The 20,243-nt window shown below is 42.0% G+C and overlaps 1 protein-coding gene and 1 long non-coding RNA gene across 8 annotated transcripts in view; one reads left to right on the top strand and one right to left on the bottom strand.

Moving 5' to 3' along the window:
* Window positions 1–20,243, top strand: part of Xpd (general transcription and DNA repair factor IIH helicase subunit Xpd) — a 436,267-nt gene that overhangs the window by 188,055 nt on the left and 227,969 nt on the right. The window lies entirely within an intron of this gene.
* Window positions 1–20,243, bottom strand: part of LOC137648458 (uncharacterized) — a 164,027-nt gene that overhangs the window by 25,178 nt on the left and 118,606 nt on the right. The window lies entirely within an intron of this gene.

Genomic DNA, 20,243 nt, shown 5'->3' with positions numbered 1-20,243 from the left:
CAGTAAAATCTGGAAAAAAAATGCCATGTTTTACATGAAGGATTTACTTCCCTATCTTGTGTATTGCATAACTTATGATGAATGTTTATAGAACCTGAACAATTGACAATACTTTTTCTAAACTTACAGTATTTAGTCAAATTATTTGCAGTAGTATTTTTAAAATATTTCTAAAATCTCTCGAGAACATTCAGGAAAACTATCTAAGTGTTTTAACATACATTACCGATACTAAAAAATTCTTTGTAGCAAGATAAATTTAATTGAAAATATAGATATTCTTAATTGGGAAAACATTTCTCAGCCTGAAAAATATTTACAACCATCCACAAAAGTAAAACTTAGGTTTAGCATCTTGGGTGCACAAACTTTCCCTTATATGCAAATGATTAATCATAGGTAATACTTATAAAAAAAACCACCAAACTTCACCCATATACTTCAATATTAAGTGATAAGGGGAATAACTAACATTACTGCACATAAAGTAGAAAGGTGAACCACAACTTGCGTATCAAAATCTGCTCGCGATTTGCCATTATGCTCTGAGCTTAAAAAACTACAGACGTTCAAATTTTGATATTTAGTGATTAGTGGTCACCTATTCAAAAGTTTAAGCTAGTTTGTAACAGCAAAGTTGATATTTACACTGAGTAACTTCAGACATCTAAACCATTAAAACCTCTTCTCTCTCTCTCTCTCTCTCTCTCTCTCTCTCTCTCTCTCTCTCTCTCTCTCTCTCTCTCTCTCTCTCTCTCTCTCTCTCTATAAACTTCAAGAAAGTGGGAATGCCTAATTAAGTTCTATCTTGGTAACTATTGTTAAAATACCATCTAAATTTTATTTACATTCTCATTCTGTTCATAACCTAAATATCTCACACGCTGATAAAATTCTTCCCATTGTAAAGTCTTATCTGAAGGGTTGACATTGTTGCTTTTTATAGCATTGAAGTAATCTGGTAAAAATTTTTTTATTAAGACTTACACTAATATTTACTTTCCTAACAGTAATTGATTTCCTACGTAATCAAATTTTATTAGTCGTTTTTATTTTCCCAAACTATATAATCCTGTCCTTGAGATTTTCCATTAAAATTATTTACAAGGTTTCTGGGGAGGGGATGGAAGCCCACCCACTCGCCAACACAGATCTCATTGGCCTTCACCCAAGGCTCGTGGGGTGGTTGAGGCACCAAAATAAATCTAGAGAGGACACTGGCTTGTACACAGTAATCCCTCATCACATCACTAACTACTGCTTCCCCAGTACATCACAGACTATTTTGGGTTTCTGAGGGCAGAATTTCATTATGAATCTTGTGTATCATGAGTTTCTTTGACAATGATAAAATAATGATAAAATAATGCAATAAGATAATGAAGCAAGAAAAAGGGAATTATCTTTTTAACATATGAAATTGCTACAAACAAAAGGCCATTCTATTATGAACAACAGATCCAGGTAACAGCCATTTTGCTTAACATTTCAACTTTGGTACAGTAAAATAATCTTACGATAGCTGGTACAATTATATAAAGCAGAATAGTGGTACGTCACATGACTTTCAGTTTATGAAAAGGTATACCAAAATGTGCACAATAAATATCTAAAGAATGGGAAGAAAAGGCCACAATTTCCTCAAGTTTTGTAATTTTGTGCTAAATTTCAAACTATCATGCACTGGTAACCGATAAAACATCCCTAAACATACAAAATTAAAAACTACAGCAAATAAAATATTGACACCTAAAAATAATATTAATTATCTTTTAGATTGGGAATAAAATTATGTTTATCTTAACTGATTTTGAAAGACTTTCCAAATTTACATGGAAGACTTTCATAATTTAAACTACCGTAATTAATATTACAATTATCATTATTGGATACATTTAAGTTAGGTTAAAACTATTTCAAATATGGCTGTACTTTTTTACCTTGAGTTTGGTCATTGGCATAGCCTGTTCAAACAGTACATACAGAATGTCAAATGTCAAGTAGTCAATTTTAATTTTTTCACTTACGTATACAGAAGGAAGCGTACATTACAAAAATCATGCTTTTAATTACAGTAATTGGGTTTTAAGAGTATTAACTGGTTCATCAATGCAATCTGCCGACCTCCGAGGGTCGGGGAAGGAGTGACATGCCCTTAAAATAAATATAAACACCAGCCTTAGCTAAAGGCAAGGCAAATATAAGTGTAAAGTGTATGGGCAACCTCCGGTGAAGCCGGAGAGTAATGAGATGTCCTGAATAATGCAGCCTTAGCTAAAGGCAAGGCAAATATAAGAGTGAAGTGTATGGGCGACCTCTGGTGACGCCGGAGGATAATGAGATGCCCTGAATAATTCAATTGTGGCTAATAATTCAATTGTGAAAGATATAAAAGCCAAGCCGCAGCTAAAGGCTAAGGCTTAGATCATAGCAAAGCGTATTACGATCTCCGGTGAGGCCGGAGGGAGAAGAAAGGTCCTGAATAATTATTGTGAATAAAAACAATTGTAATAACAATGGCTATTGTGGATATGGCCGTGGCCTGAGACCGCAGTAAGGGCCACCGGAGGGTCTTATCTAAACAATATGAAGCCCGTCCCATGTAGTAAACAATATATAAATATAACAATAGAACGAAAGTCATTGAGAATCCCTCATGGCGGAGTAGAACTCAAGGCGGAGTGGAAAACGTTCATAACTACTCCGAGCCGTAACGGGGAGAGGACGAAACACGGACCTAAAATAAAGCTAACAATTGAAAAGTAACCAAAATAAATAACTCTTAAGTTATCATACACCCGGAGGGGGAGAGGTGAGGGAGGGAGAACCCGTTGAACGCACAAAACGGAAAACGGGAAATCCGCTCACCCACCGGAGCTAAGAAAGAAAACGAGAGAAAGGGGTAACTCGTGACTGCGAACAGAAAACGGGAACCCCCAGCTCTCGCTCTCTTGGACACAATATCAGGACTAATAATCACACAACACTATTATAAACGTATAAAATAAAAATGTACATCAAGATAAGACTACGAACGAAGAATAGCATCTGCTAAAACCTAAAATAAATAGCACAGTCGAGTGACGAACGCCCCGGAGGGGCGGGTAATAAACAATAAAGCTAGATCGCTATCTCGTTCGTAGGCTGGACTTGCTAGCAAAAAGTACCATGAGCATAATAACACAAATAATAACGGTTCTAAAGGCATAAGGCCAGGGACTTAACCAAGAACCTAAGTGACAGAGTACTAAACGGGCAGACAAAGAAGAATTCCCAAACAAGTGAACAAACAATGGTCGCCGTGAAGGGCCAGACGGGAATAATAAAACAATCTATACTGGATAAAAGCCCGGTACTATAAAAAGCTGTCAAAACAAACTATGGTACTTAACATTGGAATGTGTGAAGATGGAGCTTCGGACATGACGAAATAAATCCACGAATGATAAAAAAGGTCGAGAGCACCACAAAACAATTCCAAACTAACCAGTCCAAAAAGAAGGATGTTGTTCAGATGGCGCTCGCGTCGTGGCGTGGGTGGTGTGGCGTAGGTGGTTGGCTAGGGCCTTTGTATCGGCCCATCCCTTTGACGAAGGAATTAACTAAATGGAAGACAACCTGTGAATAGTGGATTTCACGCGCCTTTGCTTTATACACGACACCCAAAAGGTGCTCGCGCGACGGTTGTAACCTCAGCATTCCATGCTTTTATCTTTCTCTGGTATAATTGAAAGTTTTTATCAGAAAAGATATATAAGAAGGACTCTTTTCACCGGGCCCCACAGGTCTCTCCCCAGAAATAGATTTTTCCTTCGTCAAAATCCCTTTATTAAAGCTTAAAGATGAGTATACCGTAGACTTCCATCTCTTAGTTTTTCGGTTATCATGGAGGTGCCTGGAACGGATCACCGACAAAAACAGGGATTAATCTAGTTGTGAAATACGAATTACTTTTAAACTTGAGATTTGTTCCTAAAATAATACAAGCCCTCTTTCTTAAATAAACCATGAGGTGGGAGGAAGCTCCTATAACAAACCGTCTGGTTTAAAACCCAGGAAGTTAAGCAACAGGCCATAAGAGGTGCTGGGTGTAATCCTCCCACCTATCACTTGAGAAGGATTAAGAAGATTAAGCTAGGCAATTGTCTATGGACACCTGGTTAAGGAAGAATTTCAAATCTTCCATATCCTGTCAATGTAAGGCTAATATAAATCATGGATTCTACAAACAAACCATCCTGCCCCTTGAAAAAGGAGAATGGGAGACTTCTATACCAATATTGAACAGTGCTCAGTGTGGAAGCTTACCTACATCCATGTCTGATCCAGCAAAACTGGACTACTGCTTCACCAAAAGGGAAAAAAAGAAAAAAAAAAGGCCAAACTATTACCGGTACTTATCCTAGACTAACGTTGCAACCCTTAGACGAGAAGCTTATTGTCCTGTAAGGAGCTAGGTATGCTCCAAATGTTGAACGGGTCCCACAGATCAGTGTTCACTTGTCTAAGACTTGAGGTTTCCAGATTGTGGCCTTTAATATTGCCATCGACAGCTTCTTCCTAAAGCAAGTGTCAAGCTGATTACTCAGACTTCATGGGCTTGTATTGATCAGAATTCTTAAATCTGCAGCTTGAAGGATTGGGTTCTCTTCAGGTAAACAGGACAAGGAAGCCAACCATTCGTTCTGTCCGTCACGTCCCAAAGAGAAGGAGGAAAATCAAATCTCAAGTCCTCAACAGCATGGTTCTGAATTTTTGCAATAAACTCTGGGACAAAAAACTTTCAATCCTTTAAAATGATACATGGGAAATACTGTGAAGTTCACCTAGTCCATTTACTAAGGCTACCTCTAACAAAATCATTAGATTGTGATCCTTATCAGACAATGTCGTGATTCATATGATGGCACCAAGGGACCAAAGGACAATGGTCACAGTCCACGCAGGTGGTCAGTTACATTGCCGGGCAAGATTGCTCGAAACTCCTAATGAGCATGGACACTTCCCACATGAGAAGCTCCATGCCCTTCAGTCCAAAGACCTGACAAGGGTGAGCGATAGCCTTTCACCATTGCGACCAAAACAAGCTTCTCCAGTGAAGGTAGTCTAGAAAATCTGCAATTATTTTGAGGTCCTCAGATCAGAAGTTGCCCCTTCTACAGGACCCACAGCAGAAAATGGTCCATGTTCTTGATAAACCATTGTTGAGTATTTCCAGAGATATCCCAACAGCTTTGCAGAGCTTTGAGAGAAACGCCCTCTCAGATGCTTGATTGGCCTCTATCGGAGAGGAGTGATGTTCAAGCTGTGGAATTGCATGTTAGGCTGGCAAAGCTGATTGGTCCATACGGATGTTCCTTTGATCTGTCGCACAAATCATCAGTTATGGGTATCATTCCACTTGTGGCCTTTTGGGAGCCACCAGGGTCATTTGAAGATTTGGTATAACTAGCAATCTTATTACACAACTCTTGCATGAAAGGAAATCTTCCTGACAGCTCTATCCAGTTGCCCAGTGCCCAGGAGTGAGCATATTTTGCAAATTTGTAAAGGAGCTGTAAAACAATACCTCCTAACTTGTTGACGTAGGCCAATACAGTGACGTCGCTCATCAACACCACAGGGACCTTCAATTTTTTAAAACCTAGCCAGTGTGTTTCCTCAGATATACACCCAACAGCTATTTCATACCCCAAGTGGGTACCTCTCCCTTCCTTACATGGCTGTAGAACAGCACCTCAGGAGAAGGGCACCAAGAGCTCCACAGAGCAGCTTCTAGTCCCTTAGCGACCATGTTAGATCATTCCTTAATAGGATGACTGGAATTAGGTGTTGAAAACATTGGGTCTTTGGGCACTACTGGAAGGAACACTGATGGAAAAGAAGTGTTAGTACAGCTTTTACAATTGCTCAGGTGGAACAAGTTTGATGAGGAAAAGTTAGGCTACTATCCCAAATCAGCTTTAGAGGCTCTACAAAGGAACAATCTTGCCTTCTTTATGTCCTCCACCATACCCAGGTACTCCATCCTCTGCTTACGTTCAAGGTTGGTTTCCAATTTACACTACTTGAATCGTGTGTGCTGAAGCTGACCTCTGAAGGACAGCAACAGCAAATCAATATTATCAAACACCGTTGGCTTGAGCCACAGTTAAACAATTGTGAAGGGGCCAGTTGATAATCCTAATCACAAGACTAATTTAAAGGCGTTCCTGGCCCCCGAGGATGAAGCAGAGGCACTTCTGCTGGACCGATTGACCAGGATCTGAAAGTATGAATCCTTCAGATCCTGGGTCAGCATGAAATCTTTCATTCTTACTGCTGATCGTACATTCATTAAACAAGTGTGAAGGTTTGTGTGAACACCTGGGGCCAGTTAGCAATCTGATACACAGGTCTTATTTTAAATACTTTCCTGGCCCCCTGAGGTTGAAGCCGAGGTCTTTTCTGCTGGACCTACTGACATTGAAAGCATGAATACTGTACTTCAGATCGGGGTCAGTATGAAGTCTTTCATCCTTACTGCAGTTCATACCTTGTTCAACATTTCCACTTAACAAGCAGCAGTGTAGTGGTTTGCAGACTGTGGCCAGAGGTAGCACCCAAACTGCTTAGTGTCCATATGCAGACCACAACCCAATGTTCACTACACAAAAAATATACAACGGTCAAATACCCAAAAATCTAGGAAACAGGTCAAGAAAACTGAACACTGGGCACCACCCCTTGATTTATACTGGGCAAGGGGGCCCAGCTAGACTCTTTCTTCCCTCCTAAATTCCCTTTCCTTGGGCTCACTGGATTAACATGTAAGATGACAGTTGATTCATTTCTGGGAAATTAGCAGAATTTATATAGCTAAGTTTGTTTCAAACTTTGGTAAAGAAATGTCCGAACATTAGGTGAGGGAAAGAATTTTTTAACTGATAACGGGAAAGTGGCAGGAAAAAATTATGATAAATAACTTATCAGAAAGATTAAAAAACAGTGGCTGAGAAAGGGACATCAGGGTGTAAGGAACTGGAATAAATTTCAGTCTTCATAAAAACAAAATATTTGTTAATGAAACAAAAAAAAACTTAGGAATACATTAACATTGTTTTGTCAATTCAAATAATCAATTAAAGGCAAAATTAGCATCCCTTTACACTCCAACCTCAAGATAAGATAAAAGAAATGACCAATTCAGAATAGTCTTACTGAATATTGTACAAGCAAGAGAAAAATACTAAGTTACATGCAAGATATACCACTACACAGTTACAAAACTGAACTTTAAAATCCTAACAAGACCATTACTACAGAACCTGAGGATTTGAAAGACTTAGTAATATTAGGGTTCTCAACATAGACTCCAAAACAAAAACATTACTACAGAACTAAGCTTAAAGGAGAACCACGCAACACTATGGTTTTATGACATCTGTATGACCACTAATAAACTTGAACACTTATCTAATGAACCACCTATAAAGAACATATGACTGAAAAATACTGTACTGCAATAATTTTCCCTCAAAGCAACACTGTCCGCCTCAAAATTCTGCCCACAATCAGGTTGCAGAGTCACCTAAACTGTCCTAAATTCTGAACAGTATGGCCGCATGCGATGCCGTGCAGGTCACTGTGGGCCCACAATAGCAACGTCTGAAAATCTCCAATGGTAAACCTGCACTGTGATAATGTCATCAAAAACTTTTCTGGCCCACCACCAGTAGTGCCTAAACCTCTCCTCCTTAAAAAGAGTTTTGATACTGTATTTCTGGAACAATTCAGACTAAACTCGAACACAGTCACTCTCCTCCTAACAACTGAATTCACTTCCGGGGCCCCAAGACCAGATAGGCCATTTCAATAGCTCCTGTCAACTATTAATGTCTGACAATCATAACACAGTAGCATACTTCTAGTTAAAAGACAAGATATGAACACAGAGCGGCATCACAGACCAATACACACTGATAACGGGCAATAAACCGCATTCATTATGTTTTAGGTACAGTACTTGGCGGATACTCCGTTTCCCTTCTGGGTGAAGGGGGCTGCTGTTAATACCTAGAAAGGAATAACACCAGATTAAGGCAGTTTTTTTGGAAGGAGGGACTTGAGCTACAAACAAATACTAGTGTGTTTCATAATATTTAACCCACTAAGCTTTCTTAGATAACCATTTTCTTTTATTCCAACGGGACAACCTGTTCAAAGGGGAGAGAACTATTACCAGTTTCCAGCCTCCAGATGTCTTCTCCAATGGTAAGGGGCAGCTGTATAAGCACGAAATCCATCCCGTACAATCTATACTGTGCCCTTATCAGTCTTTATGACTAGATGGAGTGAGGTGTTGGAATGAGTCTGGGATGCAAGAATGTCAGGTATGTGCGAGGAGGAGAGCACCAATGAACAATTTAGTCCAGTCCCCGATTGGTTCGTACCATCCAGTTGTCTGCATCATGATTCTTCCATTTTACCCATTGGCTTGCCAGGCAACCCCCACTCATGGCAGTTTGAGTAAGGGACTGCTGGCCATATTGCCCCATGGTGCTACTACCTCTGCTGCTTCTGGATTAACCATAACAGGATAGAAAGGCAAGCAGTATTTGTGCTGCTGCTGGAAGTTTTGAGTGTTGGGGTTTGGCCCCTCAAGGTTCAAGGGCAGACCTTACTGAACCCGGAGCCAATGCATTAATGATTTGAAGAGATTTTTCAGGGCCTTGGAAGGCCAATAATCTATAGAAAGGAGTGCACTGACTTTTCACTACTGTATATCTTTCCACTGCCTTAGTCATAGGATCCTAAAGGACCTACTTGCTCTCAAGGCGATCTGGTCGTTAACGCTGCAGATTGCTTCTTTGGCCTGTTTGACTAGGAAAGCTCTAATTAAAGCTTTTACCTCTGAATGGCACCAAAGTGCCTGTCAATGGCAGTTTAGCCTTTCATTGGGTTTAGCCATGCTTCCAGAGTTGTGTTCCATTATCATGGGTAAGACCTTCACAAAAATACTTTATTTCAGGGTTAACTACATATGCCAGTGTGGACCCTTGATCAGGACCTTATTCCTTAGTCATGAAATCTAGGAGAGCTTTTCATAGTGCGCTCTCACCTTTAGATTCAGTTCAAAGGTCTATGTTCACCTTAAGTGACTGGGGTATTCCCCAACTCGGAAGGGATTGGGTTATCCCTCTTGAAACACCCTGACAGACAAGATGGTCTAGAGAATGCCTCTTTGTATGGCAAATGAGGTTAAGTAATATGGCTAGTATAAATTGTTTAAAATTAGTGTTCTTTTTACTGCTATTAATTTAGTAATTGCCCAGATAATTTCTAATAATGGCAAGTATAGAAATTTAAATTGTTTCTTATTATGATTTATTTAGCTTGAGAAATCCACATTTCCTAAGAAATAGGCATGTATTCATAAGAAATTTGTATGTTTAACAGAGTATAGAGGTTCAATAAAAACCAGTCGTCATGAGTGAACTTAAACAGTGCGCGAACCGTTCTCCTTTTTAGGGACATATCATCATAACACCAGGGGCCTGGGCCCTATGGACAGTAGGAAACCCCTCCATCAAAAATTAGAAATCAAAGCTGAAGACTCTCACCAGATGTCATCTGTTAAGCCTTTAAAAAATGGAGCTGAATTTTATACTATACTGTTTAGAAACTCATTTAAGTTTACAGTAAAACTAAAAAAACGTAGCGAGGATTTCTTTGTGGACAGGGGCAGATTGTAGCTATGTTTTGCTCTTTTCGGTGGGTTTGATAATCTGTACTAGGGGACGGCATTAGCCTTGCCAGTTTCAGAACTAATAGATCATGAAAGCCAGAGTAAAAGATACAAAGATTTACGTTTACATTCGTCTCCAGTAAGTAAAATATCAGCAGGTGTTAAATGACAACCTCCACAAATGTGGAACCTGAAGGCTGGCTCAAAAGCAGTGGGACAGTGGGTCTGCTGTTAATCTGGGATGATAATTTTGTCAACTTATAATTTTTTCAATCATTAGTATAGACTGTAACATAGGCGTAGATTATGAATGTAATGAATTTACAATATTTTAGTTTAATGCCAAATTAGTTGGTACCCTTTAAGTCTTTTTCCTAATAATATGGGACAAGATTTTTTCAATTTATCTTCTAGTGTTTCATAAGGTTACCTATTCCTCAGTACAGTTAAGGTAGGAGAAAGCAAAATTTAAAACAGTACTATAATGTTTTCATAGGCTGGTATAAACAAGACCTAACCTTAAAAAAAGGAAGCTAACACTACTCTTGGGTACCCTTGCCCAGAACCAAAACAAGGGGTGATGCCTTGTGTCCATATTGCTTTACTGTAATTTGCCCAAGATTATTGGAGCCATCAACTACATTTTAATGTAGTGTAGCAGTGTAGTCAGTGTCCCATATCAAGTAGTCTGTGTCAGTTCACAAACCATGTGTGATATTCACTGATTACCTTGATCAAGGCTTGACCAATGTTCACAGTCTTGAATGGATAAATCAACTTTCACGTAAGAACATTCCAAAAAAAATGGAAATGCTCATACCATGGTGTTGTTGCAATGAATAACCATGAATACGAGGGGGACTAGGTGACTTAATATCCACATAAATCCTCATCAATTTGGGTTTTGTGAGGTATGTGTTCGTCCGGACTGGAGGAAGGGCTGCTTGCAATGCATGCCCAAGCTAGGTTTATTTTAAAAAGGGATGGCGAGCACAGGAAATCGTTCCTAGGTGAATAGCGTATATGCTCTGGAACGCATTTTTTTTTTATAAAAGACTACACAACTACATGTAGCGCCTGTCAAAGAAAGAGCAGGCTAACCCATTGAGAGCATTTATGGGCTGTACCATTGGATGTGCATGAGCGGGCAAAGGAACTTCTTGCACACTGAGGAGCGTAACAGACCAGAAGATGCTTCATTGCAGGAGTGCATACTTAAGCTAGCAAGCACCTATTCCCATGCTAAAAGGCAAGCGCCACTTGTGATGGTGAATAGGTGAACACTCCTTTAAGAGCAAGTACTAATAAAAGGCACGTGAGGGGTGTGTCACGTGGCCATTCAAAAGATGGGAGCAAATACCTCCATATGCACAAGGAGTCTATAGCTACATCCGAATGCATGAGAAGTCTACAGCTACGTACGAGCCCGCAACTTTGACTGAAGGTATCCTGGCGATGACAGATCGCTTTTGTTCTCTCTTCACAACCTAAACAGGATCACTAAAATGTTGCGCTGCCTGTTGAGCATGCACCAAGCACATAGCAAATGTGAAAAATATTTGTTGCCTGTAGGTAATTTCAATTTTTGACCCTGTTCCACAATCACTAGACAGCACAATGATGATGTGCTAACATTTAAGTGCGATGGTCTAGTGCACTCCCAGTTTCCTGGAAAAGCGTGCTTTGTGCAGTCAGGGCATGTGAACAAATGAGCGCACACAGAGGAGAGTACAATGAACACGTGTAAAGGTGAGCACGATGAAAATTCCTGTATAGTCAAGCACTAAGTGCCTGATGAGGTTCATTTATTATGTATGCGAGTGCGATAGGCTTCAACTTAAGACGAGTGCAAGCGTTTCAAACGGTTGGCAAAAAAATGTGTAAGTGACAACTTGTGTGGGTGCACAAGGTGTTTTGTGCATCCATGAAGGATCATTGAATTCCTCCATCATAACTAAGGATACCAGCAAGTTTGCCACAGAGTAATCTAATAGATTATAGTATTCAGGGAAAGGGATGAACAGTCTTACCCTTCGAATTCATCTGTATCGACGTGGTCTGGTCCTGAGACAAGAGGGTGGGTCTACATTCAGTAGAGTATTTTTCTGCCTACTCTGCAGGTTTTTAAAATCCCTGCTTTTAACTCAGGGCACTTAGATATTTATATGTCAATGGGATGCCTTCCAGGCCTAAGGAAGGCTGGTGTCCTTATGTCCATCTCTGTCCTGAATAATTTTTGCCATCTAAGGAGATTCGCTACTTCACATGCAATAGACTACTGTTCCTTTCATAGTCTGCCAGAGAGCAATTTCACTCATCCGGTGACACCCTGGTGGAGAGACAAGGGTCAGGCCAGATTACCAAAAGGAAGCAGACCTATCTCCTCAATTGTTTGTTATATCCAGACAAAACTACCCAGAAGGAAAGAAGACAAATCCCCTCAATTTTGAGGAAGATTCAGACTAAACTATTGTAGTTTTTCTTCCTTTTCTTGTTCTTTTCTACCTACTGCTTACAGTTTTTGCCTTCTTTGCAGGGGGGAAAGACAGGAAAATCGCACCCTCTGCAAGCAGCACAAAATATGGGTACCCACATCTCTTGCTCATGAACTATCCAGCAATAGCAGGCGGATTATCTCTCTCGCTCATGGTTTCTCTATCACCAAACTTTCACTGAAAAAGTTTCACAGCCAATGTAAGTGCACCAAAATCACATCTGTACCTTGGCAGCTGAAATCAAAGACTTAAGTGTCTTGGCAAAGGGGCAGGGTTTCCCCCACCACCTGCCAGTACAGCTGAAACCACTTACACGACTAGGTTTGTATCAGTAAGAAAATTGTTACCTTAGCTTTAGTAATTGATAAAAGGGATTTTGACGTAGGAAAAATCAATTTTTGGGTGAGATAGCCATGTCTTCCTGATGGAAGTTCCCCCCGGCAAATTCCTACATTATAATATTTCTGTGATTGATGATTTAAGAGAATTACTGTCAGGTATCACGGTATGACTATCCGAAGATATCGTGTATAATCAGGGACGTATCCTAAGATAACCATAGATATCTTCCCCCGAATAGACCTTTCCTTGTCTAATCCTCTAAAGGGAAGGATAAGTGAGGAGCCGTTACATATCCTACCACATTTCGGTGCTCCCATACGACCATGCCGCTTCATTCCACGTCGCAGCAGAGCTACTGTGAAATAGAAGCCTCCAACGAGCAAAGGGGTGGGAAAAAATTACGTAACGGGCAGGCCCTCAGGACGACATGGCTATCTCACCCAAAATAGATTTTTCCATCAAAATCCCTTTTTTGGGCTCGAGCCATGTCGTCCTGATGGAAGTGTACTAGAGAATTATCTATACTCTGTGACGAAGCATATGTATTAATTTCTATACCCAGGAACCTGAAAAGGAAATAATGAAGTGCATTTTTCCTTTTTTTATCCTGAAGCAAAAAGTTCAGTTTACTCATTGCTAATAAAGAGCTGAAGGAGTGCCCTAGGACGCATTGTGGGCTACGTCATTGCCGCAGGGTAGATAACACCCCCTCAACCACCACAATGACATGTCTCCTCCAATTGCTTCATTTAATGCTTAGAAAACCCAAGTAGACCTCCAACCAGTATGTGTTTGCAGTCCCTCAATAGACATACTGGAAAAAGTTCTAGAAGTTAGCCACATCTTTAGAGCAGGGACCCGAAGTTTTACGAGCCGGGTCTGCTCTTCATATAAAGTAATCAATCTTATTTCGTAACTGGTTTAGAGACAAATCAGACCCAACTGTATCATTTTGAAACAAAAGACTGCCTTTAAACTGCACTGTTCTCAGCAAATACTTTTGGACAGTATTAGGCAAAGGAAAGGATCACCTTGAAGAGGAACTATTTTCCATAGACACCAAGGTGAAAAGGGAAGTTCATTTTAAGTCTAAAAAGTGGGATCAGGGTATAAATTAACCACCATTTTCCACAAACAATGTACTGTATTTCTCGTCTAGAAATCGTTACAATGTCATCCCGAGCACTGGAAGCCATCATAATTAAGACGACGACTTTCTGAGTGGGATCAAGAATAGAAGCCTTTTGATTGGCTATGTTCAAAGTGAGCCAACAGCCGTAGCCTTGCACAAACCTTCAGAACTTTGTTGGAGAAAAATTCGACATGAAAGGCATGTAGTATAGATCTAGTGAGGGGCGAAGTGTACTACGAAATTGTGGAGGAGGCTAGCTTTAAACATGCAAAGCAAGCTTGAACCTTAAACAAAAATCCATAGTAATTAACCCTGGATTTATGTGACATTTAACCCATTTGGTCCATGACGTTTCATACAGAGTTGTGGTGTTAGAAGACTCAGTTTCCACAAATACCCACTCATAACATTGAATTTTCAATTCCATTCCCAGGAATAGGGTGAAATCAAACATGAGATGAGGATTGTACGATCTCCATCAAGAAGTATAAACAATCCCCTGCTGTCCATCGAGACAATAGAGTTGGTCACGACAAGTTGGGATTCAAATCTGTGACCATGGGAAACCAGTTGCTCATTGGCTACCAAAGAGCCACCAGAGCCCCCATCCCTTGAAAGATCTACGCCTGACCAAAACCTTCACAAGGAGGTTAAACAGTGGAAACAGGCAAATAGTCGTCCAACGACTCCCATCCAGGGACATTGACGAACTTTAATGTCCATGCCCACTGCTGCTTGAACCACTTTCATTGCTACCTAGCAGGGAAATATGCTGAAGCTCAATACAAACAGATCAACTTGAAGGCCAGAGATTTTATCTCACTGAAGGAGAGAACTTAACCAATGCCAAACTTTCTTCTGATCCAATGCAAAGATGGTTATCATTACGCGTTTCAAATGTGGAGACCTCGATTCTTGTCTGTTGAATCAATAGACTATAACCCTATTAAAGAGGTTTAAGTAGATATGAATGTTCTCCTTCCGGTTAAAGTTCATGAGGGACAAGAAGACTGCCATGGACTCCAGAATATTGATGTGGTTCTGAGAGCAACAGCTTTGCACTTTCTTGGGTGGGTTATGACCCACCCTACCTCCCAACTAGGCATCCGAAAAAAGTGTCATTACTAGAGGAGGAAAGCACAACAGTAAAGTGTGTGAAAGCCTTATGGCGGTGGACCACTGTCTAAGTTGCTTCTGCAGTAAAACTGAGGTCGTCTTCTGATGGTCAGGAAGAGCATGTGGAGGCTCTTCTTTCCCAAACTCTGTTTGCATCATTGAATTGTACATTGAGGACAAAATTTGTGAATCGTAAAGATCCTCGAACCACCTCCGAGTGTCGCCTGGTAATCATTCCCGACTAGATCAGGGACTTGACCGACGTCTATTTCCTCCCCCTTGAGGGAGGAATAGGACGGGAGTGAGAAAAAGTCGCAACAAACCTCCAACCACGGGAAGTCGTGAGCTGGAGTCGGTTCTGATTTCTTAAGGTTAGTCTGAAGTCCAAGGGACTAGAGAAACCAAAAACTCCACTGTCAAGACAGCCTCAGAAGACAACCCTTACTCATACATCAGATGGAAGGCCGGGGACTGACACCACTTATAAAGGCACAGCGTAGACATTGAGGGATAGCGGCATGAGAAAGAACAAACAACTTACCATGATAAGTCCGTTTGCGAGACCTCTTGGTTGTGGCATTTCCAGGGGTGAGCTACTACTTCAATGAGATCCTCCACATCAGGAAAAAGGCTCCAAGCTCTGCGACAGCCTTATCCGTAACTTTCCTCAAAGGCAACATGACAAATTCGGAGATAATTTGTATTTTTCCTAACCATACAAACCTTAGCTATTTACATGGGGTTTTATTTTCGGCGTAGCTGAAATGACGAGCCATTAGAATTTTAACGAGGGTTAATTACCCTCGCGCTAGTTAGCAAGGGGGGTAGGGGAGTGGTAGCTAGCTACCCCTCCCCCCTCACACACCGGTGAACTGCTTCACTTCACTTAGAGGTAGGACTTGCCTTGGGGGACAGGGCTGGCGGGCAAATATGTGTAAATAGCTAAGGTTTGTATGGTTAGGAAAAATAAAAAAGGGATTTTGACGAAGGAAAAATCTATTTCTGGGAAGAGACCTGTGACGCCCGGTGAAAAAAAGTCCTTCTTTACACTTATCTAATATAAATCTTCCAAATATACAAGAGAAAGATAAAAGCATGGAATGCAGAGGTTACTACCCTCGCGCGATCACCTTGTAGGTGTCATGTATACAACAGGGGCGTGTGAAAACCACTAATCACAGGCTGTCTTCCATTTAGATAATCCCTTCAAAGGGAAGGGCCGTGACAGGACCTAGAGAACACAGTTGGACTACCCCACCGACACCTACCACGCGCGCCCTCTAGGTCATCCTTCTGCAAGAACATATGGCTTGGCAAGGAAAAAAGGGGTGGGTCCGTACAAAAATAACCGGGAAGGGTTTCACCGGGCGTCACAGGTCTCTTCCCAGAAATAGATTTTTCCTTCGTCAAAATCCCTTTTCTGGGGCGACCTGTGACGGCCGGTGAAAATGTACCAGAGAATGCCTTCCAAGCCCAATACAATAATAGCATAATAAGGAGAATACAAACACCATGTAAGGCAATAATATAATACTGTAAGTAAACATAAAATTACAAACTAGCCAAAGGACATAGGGGACGTAAGGCTAAATAAATATGAAGACAAGGAATCATCTGAGTGTCCAGACGCAAAAGGCATCAATCTTACATGTCGAAGCATATCTAAACATTAAAGCAATGGTAAATACAATAAGTTAAATCATAGGAATTAAACATGGTAAATAACTTAGGGCTAACGAACCACCCAGGAGAGTGGCGACGTGGTGTGAGTGGCAGGTAGGAGGGAGGAGAGAAGAGATGGAATAAAGGAATAACCAGAGATTAATGGGGAGAGATAAGACTCCCCGCTGTAACCTTCGGGTATTTAAGGGCCTGAAAGTTCTTTAGATAGTGGCGTTTGAAAACCATAGGAGATTTCCAACCCGTATATTTTTTAAGGTCATCAGTGTCCATGTTCTGGAAGTAATTGATGGAGGTAGCTACTGACCGTTAATCATGAGCATGGGGAAATGATTCCAGGTTAGCATGTTTAATGAAGTAGAGGATTTGTTGTCTGATACCTTGAATGGTCATAGTACCCCCTTGGTCCCTGATAAATAAGGGGCCAGACGAGCGGGTGGCAGATCTAGCTAAAAAGGCCCTGAGAGTAGTGACTGGACACAGCGAAGGATCCTGGGGAAGAGAGATAATCTTCCAAGGGGACCAACTATTTTGCGGGTCCTCATTTTTAGCTAGGAAAGCTCTGTCTGGAGGAAGTAGTACTTCGCCTGTAGGGAGGAAATCTATGTTTTCCGGGTTACGTTGGAGAGCTGCTAGTTCTGAGATTCTAGCACCTGAGGCCATAGCTGTTAGAAATAGAGTCTTCCTAAGCAGAGTGATATAAGAGCAGGACTCATTGTCCATGTCTGACGCAAGTTTAAGGACATCGTTCAGAGACCAAGAGACTTTTTGTGGCCGATCCAAAGGTCGAAGCCTAGCACACGCTTTTGGAATAGATGAGAAATAGGAATCCACCAGGTTAATGTTAAACCCAACAAGGAAGATCTTCTTCAAAGCTGACTTGATGGTGGTTATAGTGCTAGCTGCCAGGCCCTTGTCAAATAGGAACCTAAAGAACGAGATGGCTAAATTCGGAGACATAAGAGTATGGTCTGAATTCTTTAGGAAATCTGCTAGTTTAACGGCCAAATCATATTGACGAATTGTCGAGTCCCTTTTGAACGCTTCGATGAAGAGAAAGTTTTCCGGGTCAATGTTTGCGCCTTTACGAGCTGCAAACTTCATGAAGTCCACAAAGTTAGGGTTTTGGCTATCCTTGAGGAATCTGACACAGTCTGTGTTTGGATTACTTGGGTCAGTTTGGGGAATGGAATCCGAAAGGGACTGAGTTTCAACTCAAGGAGGAGAGGAAACCAACTGCTCTTTGGCCAGTGAGGTGCTACTAAAGCCACTGCCCCCGGGAAGGAGCGTAGTTTGTGCAATACTTTCATTAGAAGATTCACTGGTGGAAATAGGTAAATCTTCCTCCAATTGTTCCAATCCAGGGTTAATGCATCTATGGCATAAGCCTGAGGGTACAGGTTTGGTGTCACATAACATGAAAGTTTGTGATTCATCTGAGTTGCGAATAGATCTACCTGGAGGTCCGGAACCAGTCTGAGTATCCACCGGAATGAAATTATGTCCAGAGACCATTCTGATTCCAGTGGTTTCGTAATGGATAGTGAGTCCGCTATCACATTCTGGACTCCCGCTAGGTGAGTTGCTGACAGGAACCAGTTCTTCTCTGTTGCCAAGGCAAAGATAGTGACCAGGATCTGATTCAGGTTGGGCGACTTGGATCCTCCTCTGTTGATGCAGTGTACTACGGCTGTGCTGTCTGACACTACTCTGATGTGGGTCGACCTCGGAGGAGTGTCTCTTCAGGGTCAAGAACACTGCCATGGCTTCGAGAACATTGATATGGAAGTGTTTCATGGCGGGTGACCAAGAGCCCTGAAACATCTGATGTTCGTAGTAACCCCCCATCAACTCAGACGCGTCTGTATGAATTGTCACTTGTGGAGGTGGGAATTGAAGAGGAACCGATTTGGAGAGGTTCTTCGGTTCGGACCATGGCTGTAGCCTCATTTTCAAGACAGAGGGGATCTTCGAGACCTTGTCTCTTAAAGGTACTGTAGCTCTCTTTCTCCAAACTCGATTGATGTCTTTGAGTTTGGCTTTCAATAGGCGATCTGTTACTGAAGCGAATTGAAGGAGGCCGAGGATTCTTTCTAAGGCTCTTCTGGACACCTGTTTGTGTGAGAAAATTCTTGATCTTGGAAGCTATTTCTCTTACCTTTTTGGGAGATAGACAGCTTGTGCTTTGAAAGGTCCCACTGAATGCCTAACCATTCGAAGTGGTCTGATGGTAGTACAGTAGGCGGGATTTTTGGAGATTGACCCGAAATCCCAGGTTGGCGAGAAAACGAAGTACTTTCTTCGTAGCTCTGTTGCATTCCAGGGCCGACCGAGCCCAAATGAGCCAATCGTCCAGATAAGCAACGATCTGAATCCCTTGGTTCCTGAGTTGTTCTAACACTGTCTCTCCCAGTTTCGTGAATATCCTGGGTGCAATGTTGAGGCCGAAGGGCATGACTTTGAACGCAAAGGCTTTCCTGCCTAGACGGAAACCTAGGTAAGGAGAGAAGTTTCGAGCTATTGGTACGTGATAATAGGCGTCGGTAAGATCGAGAGAGGTGGCGACGGCCCCACGGGGAAGTAAGGTCCGTACCCGAGAGATAGTCAGCATCCGGAACCTGTCGCAGAGGATGTAAGAATTTAGCTTTGACAAGTCCAGGACCACTCTCAATGCCGACGAGCCTTTCTTCGGAACTGTGAACAGGCGGCCTTGGAACTTCAGCGATCGAACCCGTTTGATTGCTTTTTTCTTGAGTAACTCTGTGGTGTACCCTCTCAGTATGGTAGTGGGTTTCTGGAAGAAGGCCACTGGTGGAGGAGGAGAACCTTGTGACCATTTCCACCCCAAACCTTTGGAGATTATGCTGTGAGCCCACGGAATGAAGGTCCAATGGTCTCGAAAGTGGTAAAGTCTCCCCCCTATCGGGACTATATCATTGCGAGGGAGTGAATCTAGGTCCTTTCCCTCCTCGAGCACCTCTTGTCCTAGGTCCGCCTCGTTGACGGAACTGTCCTCTACACCCCTGTAGCTACCTCTCTGGTGTCCACGAAAGGGACCAGAGGGTTCGTAGCTAGGGTTGTATGCGGGTGAGGGCATCCAAACGGGGTTGGGTTGTGTACCTGGGGGAGCAGTGAGGTAGACCACCTGTTGAGGGGGATTCGGTTGTAGAGTCGACGAAGCAGCGGGAGATTGTGATGCCGAGTGGGTAACAGACGATTGATGGTAGTGACCTCGGTTCATCTTGTAAGGGGTAAATCTCTGTTTCTTCTTGAAGAAGGTTTGCTTTTGGGCTTCGACCTTCCTTTTGGCAATGAGGCCCCACCTCGCTTGCAAATTTTGGTTTGCTCTCGCAGCGTCTTGTAGAACCTTGTTCACCACCTCCTGAGGAAAAAGGGTCTTACCCCAGCAGGGGGAAGCTATCAGCCTGTTCGGTTCATGTCTGATCGAGGCCTCAGATAGAACTTATTTCCTGCAACTAACCCGAGCCGAACAAAACTCGTGTAGGTCGATTTGGAAGGACAGACAGGTTCTTCGTGAATACCCGAAACAAGGTCTTAGTCGGATAAAGCGAGGCTAGAGACTCCACGGAGGTAATGGAGTGGAGACCCCTAGCTAACCTATTCCGTGCCTCAAACTCAGTCTTGAGAAGATTTTCCGGTAATTTGGGAAGCTTCTTGGAAAACAGATTAGAGGCGCAGTCTGGGTCTAACTTCCCTACTGTGAAAGTAGAGGGGGCATCGTCCCAGATAG

Source organism: Palaemon carinicauda, chromosome 10, assembly GCF_036898095.1.
Source record: "Palaemon carinicauda isolate YSFRI2023 chromosome 10, ASM3689809v2, whole genome shotgun sequence".
Taxonomy (NCBI): Eukaryota; Metazoa; Arthropoda; class Malacostraca; order Decapoda; family Palaemonidae; genus Palaemon; species Palaemon carinicauda.
This window is presented reverse-complemented; position numbering and strand designations above follow the sequence as displayed.